The sequence below is a fragment of the Protopterus annectens genome, chromosome 6.part1 (assembly GCF_019279795.1).
Source record: "Protopterus annectens isolate FY-2018-M chromosome 6.part1, PAN1.0, whole genome shotgun sequence".
NCBI classification, from domain to species: Eukaryota; Metazoa; Chordata; order Ceratodontiformes; family Protopteridae; genus Protopterus; species Protopterus annectens.
In genome coordinates, this window is record NC_056738.1 from 310,044,527 (window position 1) to 310,066,763 (window position 22,237).

At 43.6% G+C, this 22,237-nt stretch overlaps 1 protein-coding gene across 4 annotated transcripts in view; it reads left to right on the plus strand.

The window, feature by feature from the left end:
* The window catches only part of DNAJC4 (DnaJ heat shock protein family (Hsp40) member C4), a 2,281,272-nt gene that overhangs the window by 436,620 nt on the left and 1,822,415 nt on the right, over positions 1-22,237 (plus strand). The window lies entirely within an intron of this gene.

Here is a 22,237-nt window from a genome sequence, read left to right on the forward strand (position 1 = left end):
TGCTGAATTGAAATACTTGTCATGGAAGACTGCTTTTTTGTTGGCCATTACTTCTGCAAGAAGGGTTTCTGAATTGCAGGCCCTTATGGCGGTAGAGCCTTTTTTGATTTTTCATAAGGATAGGGTATCATTACGTACTAATCCTTCCTTTATGCCTAAGGTGGTTTCTAGTGTGGCTTTAAACCAAACTATTCATTTGCCTACTTTTTATGCAGACCCCCAAAATAAAGGGGAAAAGATTTTGCACACTTTAGATGTACACAGGCAATTGCGTTATTATTTAAGCAGGACTAAGGATTTTAGGCAGTCTCAGCAGTTGTTTGTTTCTTTTGCTTTGAGTTCGCAGGGCAAGCCTGTGTCAAAACAAACTATTTCTAGGTGGATTGGGTTTTGCATTGCCTTTTGTTATTCCCATCATGGCAAGGATATTCCAGCTGGGATTAGGCCTCATTCCACTAGGGCTACTGCCACTTCAACAGCATTTCTAAGGGGGGTGGCAACTAAGGATATTTTGGAGGCAGCTACTTGGAGTTCAGTGCATACTTTCTCTAAGCATTATCACCTTCCTCTCTACTCTAAGTCTAGGGCTGGTTTTGCCACAGCTGTTTTGCATGGCATGTTGTCAGCTCCTGCTTCTTTATGATTTGCCAGCCTCCCTTACCTCTGCTTTGGGATTCTACCCAATAGTTAGGACTGCAGCAATGTGGAATGAAGAACATAGTACAGTTTTGTACCTACCATAAATGTAGATGTTCGAGGATCCACATTGCTGCAGTCCAATTTTCCCTCCCTCCTTCCCCTCTGTGTTTAGGGGTGGTTGTGTAGGTGAGGTTATATTCTGGTAATTTTGTATTTGTTGTACATATTTTTGGTGCAGGTATGTTTGGAGTTTTTGGTTTTGGCCTTGTCTTTTTAGGGTCTTCTGACATCTGGGGCAAGAAAAGACTGAGGATATGACGTCGGTCATGCGCATTAGTACCCTGACGTACTGACGTCAGTCTAATGCGCCCTGACCGGCGTCATATACTTTGGTATTCGGGCCGACTGGACAGCGGACTACCCAATAGTTAGGACTGCAGCAATGTGGATCCTCGAACATCTACATTTATGGTAGGTACAAAACTGTACTTTCTGTCACGCCTTTAGCCCACACGTTCTTCAAGAGAGGAAGAACAAACTGATTCTGAAGGGAATATTGAAACTCTCCTTCGAAGAAGACTTGGAGAGGGCTTCCAGTTCTAAGTCCTGTCCCTCTAAAGCAGACAAGACCTCTAAATCAAAAAAACGCTCTCCGGCTCCGTCAGTTTTATCAGAGCCGCCAGTGAAAGTTGCCAAGTCTACTTTAGCTTCCTCAGTTCCAATGGCTTTGGGACCGAAGGAAGTGGGTGAATTGACCAAGTCAACATCGGCTCCCAGTCTCTCGGAGCTGGTGACGGAGATACTTGTTTGGAGCCGGTCTCCAGTTTCTAGACCGGTTTCTTCCTCTCGTAAGTCTCCTCCTGTAAGGAGGTCCAGATCTCCGACCTTATCCTCTAGGTCCTCCAGGACTCTCTTGGACGATGATGTGGATAGAGTGGTACAGAGACTACTCCAATCACCGGTGTTGGCCAAATTGTTTTTGGCTCCAGCCCAATCGGCCCTGGAGCCGTCACCCATCCATCCTCGTATGTTCCTCCTCCGTGCCTTTCTCAGCCTTCGGAACCAGAGTTGTCGGTTCCGTCTGATGCCTTTAGGTCGGCTCCAGTAGCCCATCCTGGCATCACGGTTCTGATCTCCGCTCCGCCACTGTCAGCTCTGTCCACAGCTCATAGTTCCTCGGTCGGACCCGAGGGAGAGGTCTAGGGTTGATCTTCTTCGGCTCCGTGCCTTCCGCTCGATGCTTCAGCACAGCTGAGCTTGGGCCCTGCCTCGACTTTGGACCTTATCCTTTCGGCTCCAAGGACTTCCACGGTTGGTTGTTTTTCGGAGCCAGGGGGGATCAGCTTTCGAGGTAATGCGGAGCGTGCTGGCCGGGTCCTCAGCTGCGTCTGATGGCACCGACATTCTACCCCCTCCAGCACTGGTATCAGTTTCTTATCACCCTCTGTCCTTGGACAGCGGAGACCCAAGGCCTCAGGATACCTCCATGAGTGGTCCCCAACTTTCTGAGGTCTCCCCAGAGTGTTTTCCTGAGGAGCCCCCCAGAAAAAGAGTGTGCAAGAGGAAGCACATCGACTCCCGGGATGAGTCTATCACTTCGAACACCACTCCCGGGATGAGTCTATCACTTTGGACACCAACCTCAAGGAGTCAGAGGGGTCTCCCAAGTCGTCCTCTGAAGATACCTCTTTCTCAGATATCCTGGGAGATCTTAAAGCAGAGAGGCGACTGGCCGTCCAGATCTCTCTCTGAGGAGGAGTCGGTGTTCCTGAAGGCCTTTGGGTCTCAACCCTCCGCCTCTTGGGTTTCTCCCCCGTTCGATGAACTCCTGGATATTGTTTGTCGAAGGGTGTGGGAAACCACTGACACTGTGGAACTAGTCCCCAGGAGACCCAACAAGATGTTCTTCATCTCACATTGCTGCAGTCCTTACACTTGGGTAGTCCGCTGTCCTCGGTCGGCCCGAATATCAAAGTATAAGGCTGACGTCGGTCAAGGCGCATTTGACTGACATCAGGACGTCAGGGTACAAATGCGCATGACCGACGTCATATCCTCAGTCTTTTTTGCCGCATGGTCCGATGCAGAAGCAGCATTGCAAGTGCCAGTTGGCGTTCTGAGATTTTTCGATTTCGAAGTTTCAGACCGAGTTCAAAGTTGGCTAAGTACCCGTTGGGGAATATTTTAGTTTTTCTTGCCTCAGTGATTTACGGATGTCAGAAAAAGTCAATAATTGCATTTCTTGTGGGAAACAGATACCGCATAGAGATTATCATACTTTGTGTATTCCTTGCTTAGGGCCTGAGCACGACGTTGTTGGCTGTCGCTCTTGTGCTAGATTTAATAAACGCACTATAAAGAGAAGGTTGGATTGTGCAAGGTTAGTCTTTGGGAAGCGGTGCAATTACAAAATGCCGTCGGATGCTCCGACGCCCTTCAAGAAGCGCAAGGACAACGCGGTTAAGCCTAGGCTAGAAGAACCGTCTGTACCCGACGCCGGTTCTCTAGAGGTGTCGGTGGAGCCGGTGGCTCCACCGGAGGTTTCTTTGTGTTCCCAGGGTGAGACTTTATTATTGCAAGATGTGGCCTCTCAGGAGGCAAGTCAGGCTGAGGGGGCTTCTCAGGTTACTATACTCCCCTCCCTTCCTAGGGTGGCTAGGCCCTCTCCTTCTGTTTCAAAGGCTTCTCCCAGGGGCAGGCCAGGTTTAGCTTCAGTTGGTGTTACCCCTAGCTCTTCAGGAACTGTACCCAAGAAACATATGCTTAAAATGGCAGAAGATTTGATTACTTTGATTAGGGGTTCTATGATAAGAGACCTAGGACGGAGCCTGAGCTGGGGGGTTTTGAGCAGGCTTCAGATGTTTCAGAGTCTTCGGCTGAAGACTTGCAGGAGTACTCTCCTTATTCTGATTCTGATGTGGATGATTCTACTCCTTCTGCTTCTCCTCCTGAGGATTTTTCTTTTTCAGAAACTCTTCATTCCATGAGGGAGCATTTTAAGTGGGAAGGTCAAGACTTCTCTGATTCCAGGAAAAGGCTTCGGGAATTTTTGTTTTTACCCCAGCATAGGCCTTTGGCTATACCTCCTGTTTTGGATGTAGTGGAAGATGTTTTTTCAGAGGCTTCTCTTAATCCTGATTCTTTGCCTCCTGCTCCTGTTAAGCCGGATAGGTATTACAGGGTGCCTGAAGCTCATAAGTATCTTTTTAAGAGTCCTAGGGCAGACCCAGAAACTGTTAGCGAGGGGCCTAAGGGTGTTAAGGCTTCTGTTGTAAAGAATCCGGTTCCTGCAGACAAAGAGGCTAGGGCCTTGGATAGATGGGGAAAGAAAGTTTATACTTCTTCCACTCTTGCTATGAGGGCTTTGAATTGCCAGTTTCACATGTTGAAATACCAAAACTATCTCCTTTCACAATTGAAGTCTAAGGTTGATGCTCTGGCAGTAGGTATTGATTGTAAAGAGTTGCAAGATTTAGTACATGTTTCTGAACAGGTGGGTAAGCATTCTTTGCAATGTGGTTTTGATGCTGTACAGGCCTCGTCTAGGGTGGCTGCCACTGGGTCAGTTCTTCGCAGGCACGCCTGGTTAAGGGATCAAAATTTGTCTGAACATGTTAAAACAAGGATTTTAGATGCTCCTTTACAATCTGACGTGTTGTTTGGTCCTCCTGTTGAGGCAGTTTTAAAGAAAATGGAAGACAAGGCTAAGTCTATGCAGACTGTTAAAGATTTTTTGCAGGTCCAGCCTCCAAAGTTTAGTAGAAATTGGCCTACTAAGGGGTGGACGTATCCTTCTTATGATTCCCAGTCTAGGGGTAGATCTAGACGTGGTAGGGGCAGAGCTCAGGGCTCTTTCAGGCCTAGAACAGGGAGTTCTCCTGCACAGTCTTCGGGTGAGGGCAGGGGTCAGTCCTTTCGTAAACAGACCCAATGACCTACCTTTTCAGCTGCCGGACGGAGCCTTCTCGTCTGGCAGCACCTTTGGGAGGAAGGTTGGCGCTTTTCAAAGAAAATTGGAGTTTAATTACCCAAGACAGATGGGTATTGGATATCATACACCACGGTTACAGGTTTTATTTCCATACCTTGCCTCCTTTCAAAGGCATGCCAGACGTTCCTCCTCAACAAAGGATAGAGGCTCACAAGCAAGTTTCTCTGTTACTCCAAATAGGGGCCATACAGCCGGTTCCTATGCCAGAAGTGGGCCTAGGATTTTATTCTCGCCTGTTCCTAGTACCAAAGAAGGGGAACACGTGGAGACCAATTTTGGATTTATCTACCCTCAACACTTATCTGGACATTCCCAAGTTCAAAATGTTGACGTTACAGCAGCTTTTACCTCTGCTGGGCAAGGATCATTGGATGGTAACTTTGGATCTCAAGGAGGCTTACCTTCATGTTCCTATCAGACTAAGTTGCAGGAAGTATCTGCGTTTGAGCTGGGACTTCTCACTATCAGTTCTCTGCATTGCCCTTTGGCTTATCTACTGCCCAGAGTGTTCACGAAAGTTCTGGCTCCAGTGATAGCTTTCTTCAGGCTAAAAGGAATACAGATCTATCCTTATTTGGACGACTGCCTGATTCTGGCTCAAGGAAGGGAAGAGCTTCTTCATCATTTGGAATATGTGATAGCAGTGCTAAGATGCCTGGGGTATGCTGTGATCGAAAGAAAGTCCAGTCTAGTACCCTCTCAGGACATGGGCTTCCTGGGTGTGAGACTGAATACAGCATTCCAGATGGTCTTTGTAACCCCGGACAAACAAAAGAGTCTATCCCTTTACTTCCATCAGCTATCTCATCAGTCCGGGCTGACTGCAAGGACAGTCCTTCAAGCCTTAGGGTTCATGGCATCTTGTATTCTGGTGCTTCCCAATGCCAAACTGCATATGAGGAAGCTGCAATGGTATCTCAAAAATGTATGGACACAGCACTGCCAGGATCTAGACACTGTCATTCAAATAATACCTTGCATTCAAAAGGAATTTTTGTGGTGGGCTCAGGAATGTCACCTAAACAAGGGACTCTCTGTGACCCGGCCAGAGGCGAGTCAGATTCTAACGACAGATGCCTCAGACAAAGCTTGGGAGCTCATCTAAATGGAAAGTGGATACAAGACAAGTGGCCTGCCAGACTACAACATCTACATATCAACCTGAAGGAGATGTTAGCAGTCCAGTTTGCATTAATAGCTTTCAAGGATTTACTTCTTCCAGGGCAGGTGTTGATTCTAACAGACAACACAACTGTCATGTGGTACATCAACAAGCAAGGGGAACATTCTTATCCTCTATGCAGGCAAGCAATGATTTTGTGGGAGACTGCTCTCAGTTTACAACTCAATCTTCAGGCAAGGTTTCTGCCAGGAGCACAGAACTCCTTAGCAGATGTGTTGAGCAGGCAATTATGGATCCCCACGAGTGGAAATTGGATCCTCATGTATTTCAGAAACTGACAGTGTCATGGGGAACTCCAGACATAGATCTGTTCGCTTCTCCACTAAACCATCAGCTGCCAAAGTTTTGCACAAAAGGTTTCATCCCACAGCTTGGAAAGTGGATGCTCTTTCTTTCAATTGGAGCAATCTTCATGTGTATGCCTTTCCTCCTCTGCCTCTCCTCCCAAAGGTACTTCTAAAGGTCAGACAGGACAAGCCAAGGATGATTTTAATAGCTCCAGATTGGCCTCGACAGCACTGGTACCCATTACTGAGAAGTCTGGTTCGGAGCCTCCATGGCCTTTACCTTCGATTCCACACCTGTTGTCACAGGAGGACAGCCATTTGCTGAATGTCAAACTTCACTCTCTTCACCTAACGGCCTGGCATATTCTGTTTTGAACCATAGAGGGTCTCAACTTCCACAACAAGTTTTGAATGTGATTTTGGAAGCTAGAAGGCCTAGTACAAGGAAAGTGTACGCAGATAAATGGAAGAGATTTTTATTTTGGAGTGCAGCAAAGATTTTGATGTTTCTGAGCCTAATTTGAGTGTGGCTCTTCAATATCTTACTGAGTTACTGGACAAAGGTTTGTCTTTCTCTTCTATTAAGGTTCATGCTGCAGCAATTTCGGCTCACTATGATTGTGTCCCACCATTGTTTTCTCATCCTTTGTTCAAGCAATTTCTTAGAGGGGCAAAGAATATAAGACCCCACGAAGAGCTCCTACTCCTGCTTGGGATCTCAATTTTGTGTTGGAGAAACTCACTCTACAACCTTTTGAGCCTGCAGCTACTTCTGAGTTGAAATATTTATCATGGAAGACTGCTTTTTTGTTGGCAATTACCTCTGCAAGAAGGGTTTCTGAATTGCAGGCCCTTATGGCGGTTGAGCCTTTCTTGATTTTCCATAAGGATAGGGTATCATTACATACTAATCCTTCCTTTATGCCTAAGGTGGTTTCTAGTGTGGCTTTAAACCAAACTATTCATTTGCCTACTTTTTATGCAAATCCCCAAAATAAAGGGGAAAAGATTTTGCACACTTTAGATGTACACAGGCAGTTGCGTTATTATTTGGACAGAACTAAAGGGTTCAGGCAGTCTCAGCAATTGTTTGTTTCTTTTGCTTTGAGTTCTCAGGGCAAGCCTGTGTCAAAACAAACTATTTCTAAGTGGATTGGGTTTTGCATTGCTTTCTGTTATTCCCATCATGGCAAGGAGATTCCAGCTGGGATTAGGCCTCATTCCACTAGGGCTACTGCCACATCAACAGCTTTTTGAGGGAGTGGCAACCAAGGATATTTTGGAGGCAGCTACTTGGAGTTCAGTGCATACTTTTTCTAGGCATTATCACCTGCCACTTTACTCTAAATCCAGGGCTGGTTTTGCCACTGCTGTTTTGCAGGGCATTTTGGCAGCTCCTGCTTCCTATAGTTAGCCATCCTCCCTTACCTCTGCTTTGGGATTCTACCCAAGTGTAAGGACTGCAGCAATGTGAGATGAAGAACATAGTACAGTTTTGTACTTACCATAAATGTAGATGTTCAAGATCCACATTGCTGCAGTCAATTTACCCTCCCTCCTTCCCTCTGTAGTTAGAGGTTGTGTGGGTTGGGTTGTACATATTGTGTATATTGTATATATTGTACATATAGTTAGTGCAAGGGTGGTTGGTTGGTTGTTTGCTGTCTTTTGGTTTTGACCTTTATTTTTAGGGTCTTCTGACATCTGGGGCAAGAAAAGACTGAGGATATGACGTCGGTCATGCGCATTTGTACCCTGACGTCCTGATGTCAGTCAAATGCGCCTTGACCGACGTCAGCCTTATACTTTGATATTCGGGCCGACCGAGGACAGCGGACTACCCAAGTGTAAGGACTGCAGCAATGTGGATCTTCGAACATCTACATTTATGGTAGGTACAAAACTGTACTTTTCTGTCCGCCCTCTCTGATAAGGAATTTCTCGCAAAGGGCATTCCAGTAGATGCCATGGTGGTAGCAGCGGCCACCAGGAAGGAACTAGCTGAGACTTCATCTACTGTCCATCCCCCTAACAAGGAGTCTTGAACCATGGACAGGTATGGGAAGCATATGTTTTTTTCAGTGGCCTTTACTCTGCGGTCGCTGAACTATTTGTCACATTTTACATGGCTCCAAAGAGATCTCCTAAAAGAACTTGGAGAGTCTCTGCAGGGTAACGTTTCTGACGCAGTGGCTCAGAAGGTCAATGCCCAGATGTCTACCCTAAATTCCATTACTAACTCCTCCATGAGGCTGATCTCACATGCAGCCGATGGAGCAAGTAGGGCAGTGAGTTCAGGAGTATCTCTTAGGAGGCACTCCTGGATGCGCCTGTGTAATTTCATGGAGACCTTCAAGTCTACATTCACCAGTGCCCCATTTGACGGTTCATCGTTGTTCGGAACCAAGGTGAAGGATACTTTCACTAGGTGCGAGCAGGAAGGAAAAACCCTGTCTGCCATGGGAGTCCATTTTTCCATGCCTTCTAGACCTTATCCCAAGGGCCAGAAGGGTGGAGAAAATGTGGTTCAGAAAGCTGCAGAGGTTTTTTCAAGACGCACAAAGTGATTCCCACTCCAGAGGCAGGGGAGAGGGTGGCAACTCAGGTAGATGCCGCACTAGAGGCAGAGGAGGCCCACGTAACTAGGGGGACCACAATTCCTTTTGCAGTTCCTCCTACCAGCGCTCCTGATGGGAGGCCCGACTGCGCTTCTCCAGAGCCAGTCGGGGGTCGCATTTTGCTATACCCAGAAGCCTGGCAAGGCATCACCCAGGACAAGTTGGTATTAAAGATTATTTCTGGAGGATATCATATTCCCTTCTCTTCTCATCCCCCGCCAACCAAGAGAATCCCAGATGCTCCACCCAGTCAAAGAGATTCTGCAGCTTCAGAAGTTCAAAAGCTGCTAGCAAAAGGAGCCATCCAGCATGTCCCCTCAGACCAGCTCGGATTAGGGACTTACTCAAGATTCTTTTTGGTGCCGAAAAGAACAGGGGACCTGAGACCCATCTTGGATCTCAGCCGCTTGAATCTCCATGTAAAAAAGTCCAAGTTCCAAATGGTCACTTTACAGTCTATTCTCCCATTGTTTTGAAAAGAAGTATGGATGTGCTCCATCGACCTCAAGGATGCTTACTGCCATGTAAAGATGGACAGGGCATCCAGAAGTCATTTACGCTTCTGGCTGGGAGCCAGTTATTTTCAGTTTCGAGCCCTGCCCTTTGGTCTCATCACAGCCCCCAGGGTGTTCACCAAATGTATGGCAGTGGTGACGGCTCACTTGAGATATCAGGGATTCCAAGTGTTCCCGTACCTAGACGACTGGCTCCTGTCTGCCACCACCAGGGATCTACTACTACAGACCAGGGACGCCACCATTGCGCTGTCAATGATCGGGTATCACACTAAGCTGGGAAACGTCTGCCATGTTGCCCTTGCAGCGTGTCATCTTTATAGGCGTCGAGTTAGACACCGTGCTCCTGAGGGCTTTCTTACCACAAGAAAGAATTCAGGTTTTGCAACAACAGGTCTGCACGTTGCTTCCACTGAAAAAGGTAAAGGTAAAAATGGTTGTCAAATTGTTAGGGACAATGGCTGCCACAGTTATGCTAGTCCCTCTTGCAAGACTACACATAAGGCTCCTTCAGTGGCTGCTCTTTGCTCAGTGGTCCCTACAACACCTTCTGCTTTCCCATCTTATTATGATTACAGACAAGTGCAAGCAAGATCTACGCTGGTGGCTTCAGACCAGCAATCTCAATGTGGGAAAGCCCTTCGTTCCACCTCCCAGATTGGGTGGGTGGGGTATTATCTTGGCAGGACAGTCCAAGGCACGTGGCAAGAGCACGAGGTACATTTGCATATCAATGTCTTGGAGATGAGAACAGTGCTATTAGCGTTGCAAGCACTCCAGAGCTTTCTTCCTCTCGGGACGATTGCAATCCATTCGGACAACATGTTGGTGGTATGGTGTCTGAACAAACAGGGGGAAACTAAGTCGTATCCCCTTTGCAGAGAGGCTATTCGAGTGTGGCAGTGGGAATGTTTTCCCAACACTTTCTTGTGGCAATGCACATTCCTGGGAAGTACAACGTGATTGCCGACAAGTTGAGCAGAGCTATTCTGATGCCTCACCAGTGGTCCTTGAACAAGCAGGTTGCGGAGCAGATTTTCCACAGATGGGGTTAGCCCTGCTGCGATCTGTTTGCCAGTCCCCTCAATACCAAGTGCAGCAGCTACTTCACCCTTATCCCCCCTCAGGGGGAGACACCCAGGGACGCTCTAGTTCACGATTGGCCCTCCGGTCTACTTTATGCCTTCCCACCTGTTCCTCTGATAGCAAAGGTTATTCAGAAAGCACAATTCTTGGGAAGCAGAATGATTCTGATTGTTCCAGACTGGCCTCGTCAAATTTGGTTCCCCTTTCTCCATCCCTATCAAATGGTTGACCCCTGGATTCTGGACCCACAGCCAGACCTATTGACTCATATGTCAGCGCAGTTCCATCCCTCTCTTCAGACCCTCCGGTTGACAGCTTGGCTACTCCAGTTCCATCACTAGTCAGGCTTCATCATTTTTCTCCGGAAGTAGTTCATATTCTGTCTTCTTCTCATAAGCCTTCGACTAGGAAGATTTATTCCAGTAAATGGAAAAGATTCTCCATCTGGGCTCATGAAAGGCTGATTGACCCTTACACTGCACCAATTTCATCAGTTCTGGAATTTCTGTCCTCTCCATGCTTTTCAGTCAGGGGTCAGCTGCCGCAACCATTAAAGTTCAGTTATTGGCTATCTCCACCTTTCATGTCGCTAATGAACCCAGTCTAATGGCGCATAGACTTTGTAAGGCATTTTTAAAGGGCACTATGATGCTTCGGCCCCCAATCTTTGATCCCGTAATGCCATGGGACCTCAGTTTTGTGCTACAGTGTCTCACTTCGTCTCCCTTTGAGCCTGCAGCTACTTGTGACTTGAAATATTTCTCATGGAAGACAATCTTTTTGGTAGCCATCACTTCAGCTAGGCGAGTCTCCGAGCTCCAAGCTTTGTCAGTTAGACCTCCTTACTTGGTATTTCACAAGGATAGGGTTTGCTTCAGTTATTAACCTCAACCAGTCTATTGAGCTGCCTTTGTTTTTCCCAGAATTTTCTAATAAGGCAGAATTCAAATTCCACCAGCTAGATGTTCATAGACAATTGCGTTTCTATTTACGTAGAACGAAGGATCTTAGGAAATCAGATCAGCTATTTGTCTCATTTTCAGACAATAGACTTGGGTCTCCTGTCTCTAAAGTAACCCTATCCAGATGGATCTCTAGTTGTATTTCCTTCATTTATGCCTCAAGCGGTAAGGAATTACCTTTTAAGGTGAAGGCTCATTCTACACGATCAATGTCTACCTCTATGGCATTTCAGGCCAGGACATCTATGGATAATATTTACGCTGCGGCTACATGGGCATCTCCTCACACCTTTATCAGTCACTACAAATTGGATTTGATATCCAGAGGCAGATCTTCCTTTGGTACCACAGTGCTCAGGAGTATTTTCCACTGAGACGCCCAAGGTTCAGGTGTTGGGGACGCTGTCCCACGAGTAAGAATGTAGGCGAGATTGGACTACATAACATCAAGAAGTTATGTACTCACTATGACGTTCGATGTATGTAGTCCATCTAGCCTCACATTCTTACTTACCCTCCTGCCGTCCCCCTCTTGGAGGGCCTAGAGGTTAGTTTTGGTTTCAGTACTCCTCTTGTTGTTGGGCCGATTCTTCCTCTCTATGTGTTGTGTGTTTGGGGTGTGATTGCCTGAGCTTGCACAAACAAGACCTGGGGAAAGGGTGCAGTGCAGCAATGGGATACCTCTTAGCCACGAGCCAATTGAAGACTTTGAGCTAGAGTATGGCCGAATCCGAGCCGAGGTTCGGCTCCGATCCCATGGGAAAGGATGTGAGGCGAGATGGACTACATACATCGAATGTTATGGTGAGTACATAACTTCTTGTTTTGTTGTGTATGTACACCCTGAAACTAATACATTGTTGAAGCACCTTTTCATTTAATTACAGCATTCAGTCTTCTTGTGTACACATCTGCCATCAATTAAAGAAACTCTAGTAGGATTTTCCTGACATTTACTCAGTTGCCTGCTACAGCAAAAGCCATGTTTCGCCGAGAGCTCACAAAGCCGATCAGTCAGGAGAAGGGTACAAAAAAATTTCCGCAGCATTGGATATACCATGGAGCACAGTGAAGACAGTCATCAAAAAGTGGAGAAAATATGGGACAAGAGTTACATTGCAAAGAACTGGACGTTATTCCAAAATTAATGAAAAGACAAGACAAAAACTGGTCAGGGATGCTGCCAAGAGACCTACAGCAATACTGAAGAGCTGCAGGAATTTCTGGCAAGTACTGGTTGTGTACTACATGTGACAACAATCTCCAGTATTCTCCATATGTCTGGACTATGGGGTAGGGTTGCAGGATGGAAGACTTTTCTTTCACAAAAAAAATCTAGGCCTGGCTAAAATTTGCAAAGCAATACATCAAGTCTTCCAAAAGCATGTGGGAAAATGTGTTATGGTCTGATGAGACCAAGGTTGAACTTTTTGGCCACAATTCCAAAAGGTATGTTTGGCACAAAAACAACACTTTGCATCATCAAACGAACACCATCCCCATGGTGAAGCATGGTGGTGTCAGTATCATGCTTTGGGGTTGCTTTTCTTCAGCTGGAACTGGGGCTTTAGTCAAGGTGGAGGGAATTATGAACAGTTCCAAATATCAGTCACTTTTGGCCCAAAACCTTCAGTTGTCTGCTAGAAAGCTGAAGATGAAGAGATATTTCACCTTTCAACACGACAATGACCCCAAGCATACATCCAGATCAACAAAAGAATGGCTTCCCCATAAGAAAATTAAAGTTTTGGAATGGGCCAACCAGAGCCCAGACTTAAATCCAATAGAAAATCTGTGGGGTGACCTGACGAGGGCTGTGCACAAGAGATGCCCTTGCAATATGACAGATTTGGAGTGTTTTTGCAAGGAAGAGTGGGTAAATATTGCCAAGTCAAGATGTGCCATGCTGATAGACTCCTTCCCAAGAAGACTGAATGATGTAATTAAATCAAAAGGTGCTTCAACAAAGTATTAGTTTAAGGGTGTGCACACTTGTGCAACCAGCTTATGGTACATATTTTATTTTTTATATTTTTCCCCTAACAGATTTGTTTGTTTTTCAGTTGAATTGTACAAGCTATAGGTCACACTAAAGGTGGGAAAAGTTTTGCAATGATTTGTTGTGGTCTCATTTTTTTATATTATAAAAACCTGGCATTTTAACAGGGATGTGCACACGTTTTATATCCACTTATATGTAACAGGAGTATATGGTGCACACCCTACAGTTTGGGACTGGAGTAGAATTAGCCCCCCCCCCCCACACACACACACACACAACATGTTTTAATGAAATTACAGCAAGTTTTGAGATTCAGTGTATATTTTCTTTGCAGTTGTACTGGTTTTTGAAGTTGTGGGTTCACGATTGTAGTTCTCATACTTCTGGAAGGGAGCCAAGAAACTGATATGGTGAATAATTATCTGAAGTGTACACTTCTTCATTTTTCAATGCTATGCCATCTACAGTAACATTTTGCAGCTACATCATTTGTTGAAACCTCAGGATTACTTTTCAACACAGAGAGAAAGGTCATGTAGAATTCCTGTTGAGGAAAGGTTTATAGAAAGCTGCACCTTATTATCTATGTGAGTTATTTAGACAGCGTTGTAATTCCCTACTTAACTTGGCAGTTGCGCTTGGCATCAAGCAGTGTGCGGTGATAGTTTGTGTGTGTTGCATTCTGCTTTGATCGTTTTTCTTTATGTGAGTGTGTTAAGAGTAACATCACTATTTAGTAAGTATAAATTTGAGTTGTCTTCACAATGTTTTAAATTTCATAGTTCTGTAATTTTTGCATGCATGGCATGATGCTTTCTACAGTCAGCCCTTTTACATAAAATATTCCCTGTAGAGAGGTTTAGTTTTGAATGTTTAACTGGCCCTATGGTGTACAGGTCAGAAGCACTGTTTACTTTGTTTTTTTACCAGACTAAGAAAAGAATGAGCTTAGACCTCTAGGAAGGAAGAGGAAAGAGAAAACTAATCTTGTGGACAACTCTTCTACCCTATTTGGAGGAGTGGGGACATGAGTTTGCAGACTTTATTGCTGTCTCCAGTTGGAGACAGTGAAGGATTATAGAAAGTGTCTTTACCAGATCTGGCCTAAAGGCGTGGAGAAAAAGCCTCAACTGTGACCACCAGGTGGCCTGTGTTCTATTTGTTTCACAGGTACTGGAGAGGCTAGGTAGGAGGAGGATTGTTGGCTTTTGTGGCTGACACCAGCTTTTATCCATCCTGGAGTAATTGAAGCAACCAGACCTGCTGCATTAACAACACCTACTGCTGTTGGATGAGCCCTTATAGAAGAGACCCAGCAGGTTTGTGCTATTAAACATTAAATGAACTGCTGAAACAAGGAGTTGGGGGGGGGGGGTTAAGATATCTCACCTGCAGGAATGGGGTTAAGCTGGGTCTGCTATAGGACCAGCATCTGGTCTACTTTCTTAAATGTGACACATACTGTCCAGAAATCAGTTCTGACAACATGACCATGAGACTTCTGTGGGTCTGCCTTATTAACAAAAAAAGCATTTAAAGCAGACTCTATCTTTCCCTTTTCTTGCATGGCAGTTTGCATTCTGATCTGTGTTAGTGCAGCTGACCTTATTTTATCATAGTATCATAGGACGTTACTAGGCTAATGACCCATGGGCCCTTACAAGCCTAGCCAAGTTCTGCCCTTGTTTCCACAATCAGGACTTATTGCCCCTGTCCAAGAGAGACGCAGGTGAATCCCCAGGGTGAATTTATGGTTACCCATCCAATCATCCAGATTGCGCTTGAAGAGGACCAAAGAGGTGCTCTGCTTGACATGAATTGGGAGTCTGTTCCACAGGTGCGGTAACCTCTGGGAGACAAATCTGTCCATCCAGCAGGTTCTGTTAATGTCACATACCAGGTTAAGATCTTTAGAGTGAGTAACCTGTGAGCCATTGGACTTACGGATATGCAGCATTCCAGTAAAGCAGAGTCAGATATTGCATTATATGCAAGGCAGAGATTGCTTCTGAATAGTCTGTATGAAATGGAGTAAAGTGACAGTGATTTCAGCCGATCAACATAGGACAGATGCTGAATACCTTGAATTCTCCTTGTGAGGAACTTTTGTGGTCTCTCCAATTGCTGCAGTACCTGGAAAGGTATATACCAAAAGGGGCGTTGTACTCAATTATTGGCCTAATGAGTGAAGAGTACAGGGAGGTTATAACTTCTTTTTTTTTTTTTTTTTTGGAGGCAATGCCCTTATGAGATGAGCAATATAGAATGCCCGTCTTACCACTGTGGAGACAACATGGTGATTGTGACAACCGTCCACTGGACCAGTAATCAAGGAGCCTCAATCCTCACCACTGGCACCTGTGGGGGGGATGTTCACTGGGAGGATAACAGGTACACACACAGTATTTCCAGATGCAGCTCTCTGCATCAAGTCCAGTTTCCCATAAGAGCACACAGAGACCACAGTCAGTCAGGGGCTGGTTTCTCACTCTTTCTCCAGATCCCCAGTAAGACTTCCCACTGGCACAGCTATAGAGTTGAGATCTCAGCTGAGTGACCAAGCCAAGACCTCCAACACCCTCTCTGTCCAACCAATGATTTGTGTGCCTGCCCAGGTAGCTGACACACACATTCTTTGAGAATTGATTTACACACACACACACACACACACACACACACACACACACACACACACACACACACATGCACACGAGAAAGGCTGGCACAGATTTACTAGCTATGCTTCCTTCTGCCCAGACTATAAGGTAAACCGCAAACAAATGAATAAGGAAACAAAACTGCCAAAGTTCTAAAAATGACCACAGGTAGCAAGACAGTTCCAAAGGACAGAATTTAATCCACAAAGACAAAATTAATCCACACAAACTATGAAAAACAATAATATTGTAAGCGCTTTTGTCTTGCTTCTATAAGCAAGACTTCTTCAGACAAACAGAACTTGTGTAACATACTGCTGTTTAAAGTGTCACGTTTGCATCAATTAATATCTAAAAGCAAAAACTACTAAAATTTAAAATTATTTAAATATTAAGTAACTTAAAAATACGCGTCTAAAACTACACGTGTAAAACTGTACAAGACTGACCAAGTGTAAACGTACATATTCAGGATGACCTTATTGTAAAAATTGTGCTAATAATTGCTTAAAGTGCAAAATGTAAGCAGCTTGTTTTAAAAACATAGACTAAAACAAACCAGGCCTATGCCTACTGTTACTTAGATTGTCAGTTGACTGATATGATACTAGAGAATGCAAAACACATAAAAACATTACTACTACGAACTGAGGTGTGGAGAAATAAAAAGGTAATGTGTAAAAATTTACAAAAATACACACAGAAAAATTCTATGTGGAAAATACAAACTATTACCTCTGCAAACTCCTTAATTTTAATACACAAGCTAGGGAACAGAAATCATTAACCCCTGGTGGATTAATAAGCATTCAACTTTATTTGCCATAATAATTCGCACAGTTCTAGCTTAAGGGTGAGTGGTCCCCCCCAAGATCCTGCTCAGTCTGGTCTATCACCCAAAAACTGAAGCTGTACTGAGGATGTTCATGTACGTGCTTAGCTAGTGCATTCTCCAATTTTGACTTACTGATACTGTAAACATGCTCATATACTCTGCCCTTGAATCTGTGATCAGTCTTCCTGATGTAGAAGCAAGGGCAGAGATTACAGGTAGTCAAATAGACCACCCCTTTAGTGGCACAATTGAATCTTTTGTTTATATGATATTTCCTGCCCCTAATTGAATTACCCACCTCCATGAATTTACACTGGGAACAACTCTCGCATTTATACATGCCTGAAGCTCTCACAACCAGGGTCTTACTCCTCTCTAACAAACTTTTCAGGTTCAACCCTCTTCTATAAACAATTTTAGGTCTAGACTCAAGAATAGAACTGAGGTCTATATCTGAATTAAGTAAAGTCCAATTTTTGTATAAAATTTGTCGCGCAGTGTTGGCGTCAATATTAAATTATGTGATAAAGGTCACACTAAATGGATTTACACTATTTGGTTGGTTCTGCTCAACTGGAGATGGGGTGTTATGGATAATGTGTCTAGTGAGGATTGGGGTAAATACTCCATTATTTCTCCTATGTTGCCCTTCAAATATCAACTGTTCCAAAAGGATGCTCGGATACCCATGTTTCAAAAACATTCCCCTCAAAGTTTGACATTCTGCAAAAAATTCTTCCTCATCAGAAACCATGCGGGCCTTCACCAGCTGTCCCTTGACAACAGATCTCTTGTTGGTAAGGGTGGCTGCTGGTGTAGTGGAGGAAAGAATTAAAATAGCTTGGTTTTCTATGAATCCTCGCTTTAAACAATTTGTTCCCACTGTCCTTAAATAATTCTACATCTAAATAAGCTATTCTTTCTGTACTTGAGCTATATGTAAAAGACAGAAAGTTCGTAGAATCATTCAAATATTTTATAAACTTTGGAATGCCTTCAGTTGTGCCGTCAAACATAATGAATACGTCCTCCAAATATCTAGTGTAGTAATAGATGTTACCCCTAAACGCATTGTTATTAAAGACAGTGTTGCTCCCAATGGACTATATCACTAGGTTGGCGAAGCTAGCCCCACATAGAGAGCCCATTGCAACACCTATCTTTTGTAAATAATATCCCCCTTACTACTGCCACTAGTCACTCCTTAGCAGCTACTTTAGGGCCTTTAACAAAGGGTGTCCTATCATACTGTGTAATATTAATACAAATTGTAGTTTGTCCAAGAGCAAGGCTATTAGGAGTGGCCCACACAGTGTCACCAAATAAATATGCACAGACTCTCAAACCTTAAATATCTCTACACAGATCAGCCACAATAAAAGTTTTAAATATATTTAATAATAAATAATAAAAGAACAAGACAATACTAAATATATATTCACAGTGCCATCAAAGTTTAAAACCACACGAAATATTTAAAACATTGCAGGACAGTCTCAAATAAAGGAAAATATCTAAACGAAGCTTCACTATATTCCTGACTGAATTTAAGAGAATTATACTATTCCCTAGTAACTTACTTATAGAGCAAAGCAGATGATTTGGTGAATGGTTCTTGATGTCAGGTCCAAGTTGAACCTATACGAGTGGATGGGAAACAGAAAATTTACCCTGGGGATCACTGCAGTGGCTCTGCTGGACAGAGGCACAGGGAACAAATGGCTTTGCTGGACAGAGGCACAGGGAACTAATCTAAGGGGGCAGTGAAAGCCAACACATTTTGGCTAGGCTTATAGATGCCCTTGGGCAGATAGCCTAGTACTTACCCTAGAACCTGCAGAATGCTCTGTCTCACTAAGAGTGTTTTCAGATTAATATCTAAAATATTGCTGCTGGGATAGCTTGAAAAATTACATAATTTCTTGTCATCTGACTTCTAGCTCCCAGGTAAAACCCCCACGTAAAACCCCCACTTCTGAAGCTGGCAATATTTAGTATCTACCTGTAAAATACATAGACAAGGGCTTTTGCTCAGATCTTTGGCAGATGCTGAAAGTCATAAAACAATTGCATTCCTCCATGCTTTTTAAGACTAGCAATTAATTCACCCTAAAGACAATATAGAAAGCTTCCTAGTACAGACTTTGTGTCTTTAGCTGCATTGAAGCATCTTTTATAGCCTAGCCTATAAAGTAATTTAATTTCAGATATTTTTCTAAAGTTTGGTGGACTGAAGTTAACCTGTATTCCAGTTTCCACTGTTAAAATATATACATTTAAAGAGTTACAGTAGTGCATGTACATTTCTGTTCTCTTCCAATAGGGCACACTGTGGATACATTTTACACAACACTTTGCAAATACCTTTTCAACACAAACATCTGTACAGAGCAGTTTGATCAACACATGACATACAGTTCTAATACATTTGTAACACAGCCATCTTAGATACAGTTCTAATACATTTGCAACACCAGCGTCTTGCATAAATTAGTTTGATATTCACAAATGACATATAATTATGTACAAAATTCCACTTAGCTGTGCTGGCAGTATCTCAGTTTGGCACAGTGATAAAAGGTAAAGTTGCTGTCGACCTGTGTGCCGAGGTATCTCACCAGTGAGTGCATGCTTAGGATGTTTCCATTGGTGTGGTAGTTAGCAGGAACATCGCTCTTACTGAAACGGATGGTGATATTTTTTTTGCATTAATTTTAAGGCAGTGACTTTGGCACCAATCATTTGTTTGCACAAGACCCTCTTGTAGGATGTTGATATCATTTGAGGATTCTATGGCTGCTCCCAGTTTACAGTTATCAACAAACTTTGTCAGCCACAGACCTTTAGTTTTTGCTTGTACTCCGGAGAAATAGATTCAGAACAGTAGAGGTCCCAGGACTGATCCCTGCAGAACACCACTGGTTGCAGGTCTGCTGTTGGAAGGGGATTCCCCTATCTTGGCTGTATGGGTTCTATTGGTGAGCCATTTAGCGACCTACCTAATGATGTAAGGGTTGATACCTAGCTTGGATGAGTTCTTCAGTAATGCTTGAGTGAGGGATAGTGTTAAAAGCCTTGACCAAGTCCAAGTAGGTTGTATGCACAGTTTTCCCCTCATCCAGGGCTCTGGTGACTGTCTTGAAGAAGTCCACCAGGTTTAACAGGCATGATCTCCTCTTGACAAATCCAAACTGAGTAGAGTCAGGTGTTTGGAGATTACTACAGAGTCTTCTATGTCTAAGATATTTGGAGTGGATGTGCTTTGCCTTATGGGTTTTGATGGTGAGCCACTTGTGCTTGTGTCATTATGTGTATTGTTTGTTATTTGGATGTTTTGGTTGGTTTAGTATTTATGTGTTTTGGCAGTCACTGGTGTTTAGGTAGATTTTTGGTGAGTACCTCTGCATATGTTGGTCTGTGTGTATGCTGTGTGTCATGAGTAGGAGTTGTGGTAGGTTGGCTGACAACCCGCTCTCTATTGCTATCTGTTGTGCCACAGAACTATAATTTCAGATTCATAATGTAAGTGCATCTCTCACAAATGGTACAGGAATGACTTAGAAGTTGGGGGTTGTTAGTGTACATAAGGCAGTTGCTACACTCCCTCAGTAGACCCATGTCAACCAGGCTGGTAGGAGAAAAGGAGGATAACTGACAGTTCATGGTCATAGGAATAATCTTGGGCTGGCTATAACAGTTGAAGAAGGAATACAGCAGAGGCAGGTATTAGTAGGTTTAGGCACGAAGAGCACTGGTTTAGGTAATATTTGCGAGGCTAGAGAGCAGACTTCTGTAATCAGCAGTCCCTCCATCCAGTAGAGCACAATGCATAAACTGGCTCAAACAAGCACAAACTGATTCAAACAAAGGCTTATTAAAGCAGAAAAACAGGAAAAAGTCAAACTTCAAATTATCCAGTCAAAACACCCTAATCAGAACCCTGCAACAGTAAGTCAAGCTAGATCAGTCCAAACTGTACCTTCCTCCCATGAGGGCACGAGGGGGGAGGCCTCTCCAGACAAACAATTAACTGTTTTACAAGCTCCAAAGGTCAGAAACAGTACAAGACTCAGTAGAAATTGAATCTAGTCTATGCTAGTGTTTTTCAAGTGCATCAAACAAGTAAAATGAATAAAACAAGCAGATGAACAGTACAGTAATTTATGTATTTGTAAGTAATTTATTTATTTTTGATTCTACTTTTCTACTCAACTCAGTTGGCTTTCTTAATATTGTGTTATGAAACAAAAAGGTCCTGTAAGTATGAATAAAAAAATATGTATTTCATCATCTTCTTCTCCTTTTGGCTCCTTTCATTAGGGGTTGCCAAAGTGGATCATTGGCCCGCAGAATAAGTGGCAGTGCAGTTTTACAGTGTCAAATTGCCAGCTTGGCAGTAAACCTTCCCAGAAGGCACAAACATTGTTTATTTCATGATGTATATTTTAAAAAGAGTTTATTTTAGCTGCATAATGTTATTTGGAGGAAGGGTTTCTTAATTTTAAGATACCATCACTCATTAGCAGTTACTATTACTCAGTTATACATACCATTACTCAACCTCTATTTGACTAAATACTGTGTCGAGAATGAAAGAAAAATATGGTGATCTTAGTGTAAAACTTCCAGGAGATGTCAGTATCTTGATAAATAGAAGTATCAAAGTTAAGAGCTCATATATGTGCTGATATTATCTAGTATAATGTGCAACCCAAGCCAGTGTACAAAGGATGAACTACTATTTTTTTTACAAATCTGTTCAAATTTTCTGCTCACTGTTAGTAGCCTTGTGTAAACTGTCAGAGATCAGATAAGAACACTTCCCATAACAAAGATGTCAATGAAGAATGGGAAACCATGTCAAGTGACAGCTTACAGGGTGAGGATGATTCAGACACATACACGTGTCACAGCAGGCATGATATACAAATGAGAGTATGAGATGTAAATGAGCAACATCAGTATCATCATCATCATGAACCCCATTTTCTACATGGAGTCGGAGTCACTTCAACTGTCACCATCTTTCTCAATTCAATGCCACTCTCGTAACTTCTTCAAAATTCATGTCTGACTGTCACAGGTCTTCTTTAACATGATCTGTCTATCTCTTTGATGGATACCCTTGTTTACTCTTGCCTTCTTCCTGCCTGTTCCAAATCTTCTTTCCACATTTTCTTCTGCTATCCTGCACATGTCCCCAGACCACTGTAATCTACTATCTCTTGACCTTCTCTGCAATTGAAGCTACTTGCGCATCTGCTCTGATGTCTTCATTTCGTCATCTGTCCACAGTGTGCATCATACCACCTATCTTAGCCACTTCATCTCCATTACCTCTAGCTTCCACAACTGCTGTAACTTCACTTCCCAGATTTCTGTACCATACAGTAGTACTGGTCATACCACTGTTTTGTACACCTTACTTTTCAGCTTCTTTGGCATTCTTCTATCATACAGTA